The sequence below is a fragment of the Arachis hypogaea genome, chromosome 5 (genome assembly GCF_003086295.3).
Source record: "Arachis hypogaea cultivar Tifrunner chromosome 5, arahy.Tifrunner.gnm2.J5K5, whole genome shotgun sequence".
Taxonomy (NCBI): Eukaryota; Viridiplantae; Streptophyta; class Magnoliopsida; order Fabales; family Fabaceae; genus Arachis; species Arachis hypogaea.
The window spans coordinates 74,047,913-74,050,885 of record NC_092040.1 but is presented as its reverse complement, the minus strand read 5'-3'; the positions used below and the strand labels follow the sequence as shown (position 1 = coordinate 74,050,885).

Sequence of the window (2,973 nt, the reverse complement as noted above, 5' to 3'; positions counted from 1 at the left end):
TTGCTTAAGCTTGCCACGGAAAGGAGTAAGAAGGATTGGATGAAGACAGTAGGAAAGCAGAGAGACGGAAGGGAAGGCATCTTCATGCGCTTATCTGAAGTTCCTACCAATGAATTACATAAGTATCACTATCTTTATCTTTTATGTTATTTTCGTTCATCACCATTACTACTTGAGTTTGCCTGACTAAGATTTACAAGATGACCATAGCTTGCTTCAATACTAACAATCTCCGTGGGATCGACCCTTACTCGCGTAAGGTTTATTACTTGGACGACCCAGCGCACTTGCTGGTTAGTTGTGCGAAGTTGTGTAATGCCATGGTATTGAGCTACCACGTTTTTGGAGCCATTACCGGGGATTATGAGAGTTGTGAAAAAGTATTGTTCACAATTTCGCGCACCAAGTTTTTGGCGCCGTTGCCGGGGATTGTTCAAGTTTTGAGCAAGCTTTTGGTAACATCAGTGCCAAGATCCGGCAACAACATCAAGTTTTTGGTGTTATTGCCAGGGATTGTTCAAGTTTGGACAACTGACGGTTCATCTTGTTGCTTAGATTAGGTATTTATTTTTTTCGAAATTCTTGAAGATGAATTCTAGAGTTTCATGATGATTTGTTGAAATCTGGCTGGCTGAGAAGCCATGTCTAATCTCATTGGACCGAGGTTTCAACTTATCACCACAAGAGCTTGTTGATTTCTTATCAATCTTGCTTTTGGAGCAGTGATCTGCTAAGGCTTGGCTGACCTTTGGTCATGTCTAGTGTTTTGGACCGAAGCTTTCTTTGAAAGCTTGGCTGGCTGTGAAGCCATGTCTAATTCCTGGACCGGAGTCTTAGACTAGCATTGCACTGATTCCTGGAATTCTAATTAAGAATTTTGATACCTTTTTCCACTTAATTTCCGAAAAACACAAAAAAAATTTACAAAATCATAAAATCCAAAAATATTTCTTGTTTGAGTCTAGTGTCTCATCATAAGTTTGGTGTCAATTGCATGCATTCATTCATGTATCTTAGTGATCTTCAAGATGTTTTTGATGATTTACTTGCTCTGATCTTTGAATTCTATTGACTTGAGTGTTTTGTGTGTCTCATATGCGTTTTCATTTTGTTAGTGTCAGTAGTATACAAACTGTTAAGTTTGGTGTCTTGCATGCATTGTTGTTTGATTCTTGTTGCATTTTGGTTTGTCCTTATTATTAAAAATCCAAAAATATTTTTAATTTGTGTCTTTTCAAGTCAATAATACAGAGAATTGAAGATTCAGAACATACAGCAGAGGAATTGCACAGAAAAAGTTGGGCGTTCAAAACGCCCAGTGAAGAAGGACAGACTGGCGTTTAAACGCCAGCCAGGGTACCTGGTTGGGCGTTTAACGCCCAAAAGGGTAGCATTTTGGGCGTTAAACGCCAGAATGGATACCATTCTGGGCGTTTAACGCCAGGATGGCTAGAGGGGAAGATTTTGTTTTCAAATCAAATTTTTTTCTAAGTTTTCAAAATCTTTTCCAAATCAAATCTTTTTCAAATCAATTTTTCAATCAAATCTTTTTCAAAACCAATTTCTTTCCATTTTTAAAGATACTTACTATCAATTAATGATTTGATTCAACATTTCAAGTATGTTACCTTTTCTGTTGAGAAAGGTTTAATGTTTGAATCATATCTTTTCTTGTTAGTCAAGTTTCTAATTTTCAAACCAAATCTTTTTAAAATGTTTTTCAAATCATATCTTCTTAATCACATTTTTTTTAAATCAATCATATCTTCTTAACCACATCTTTTTCAAAATAGTTTTCAATCAAATCCTTTTGATTTCTAATTTCAAAATCTTTTTCAAAAATCACTTGATTTCTTTTCCATTTTCATTTTCGAAAATCAAGTAATGTTTTTCAAAATTGTTTTCAAAATTTTCACTTAATTTTCGAAAATTACTTCCCTCCTTCTCACATCCTTCTATTTATGGACTAACACTATCCCTTAATGCAAAATTCGAACTCCATCGTCTTTGTTAAGTTCGAATTTTCCATTCCTGTCTTCTACTCTTCTTCTCCTCTGACACCTAAAGGGATCTCTATACTGTGACATAGAGGATTCCACATTTTCTTGTTCCCTTATCTTTCTTATGAGCAGGAGCAAAGACAAAGGCATTCTTGTTGAGGCTGATCCTGAACCTGAAAGGACCAAGAGAAAGCTAAGAGAAGCCAAAGCACAACTCTCTTTAGAGCACCTGAACGAACTCTTCAAGGAGGAAGAACAAATGGCAGCCGAAAACAACAACAATGCCAACAATGCAAGGAAGGTGCTGGGTGACTTCACTGCACCTACTCCCGATTTCTACGGGAGAAGCATCTCTATCCCTGCCATTGGAGCAAACAACTTTGAGCTTAAGCCTCAATTAGTTTCTCTAATGCAACAGAATTGCAAGTTCCATGGACTTCCACTGGAAGATCCTCATCAGTTTTTAGCTGAGTTCTTGTAAATCTGTGACACTGTCAAGACTAATGGGGTTGACCCTGAGGTCTACAGACTTATGCTATTCCCTTTTGCTGTAAGAGACAGAGCTAGAACATGGTTGGACTCTCAACCTAAAGAAAGCCTGGACTCTTGGGAAAAGCTAGTCAATGCCTTCTTGGCAAAGTTCTTTCCACCTCAAAAATTGAGTAAGCTTAGAGTGGAAGTCCAAACCTTCAGACAGAAGGAAGGAGAATCCCTCTATGAAGCTTGGGAAAGATACAAACAATTGATCAGAAAGTGTCCCACTGATATGCTTTCTGAATGGAGCATCATAGGTATTTTCTATGATGGTCTCTCTGAACTATCCAAGTTGTCTTTGGATAGCTCTTCTGGAGGATCTCTTCATCTGAAGAAGACACCTACTGAAGCTCAAGAACTGATTGAAATGGTTGCAAATAACCAATTCATGTACACTTCTGAAAGAAATCCTGTGAACAATGGGACTAGTCAGAAGAAA

The 2,973-nt window shown here is 37.5% G+C and overlaps 1 non-coding gene across 1 annotated transcript; it reads right to left on the bottom strand.

The window, feature by feature from the left end:
• Positions 1 to 2,664: 2,664 nt before the first annotated feature.
• LOC112804572 (small nucleolar RNA R71) lies at positions 2,665 to 2,772 on the bottom strand. Its single transcript, XR_003203182.1, has one exon. It is a non-coding gene; the product is annotated as a small nucleolar RNA R71 (small nucleolar RNA).
• Between the last annotated feature and the right edge of the window lie 201 nt (positions 2,773 to 2,973).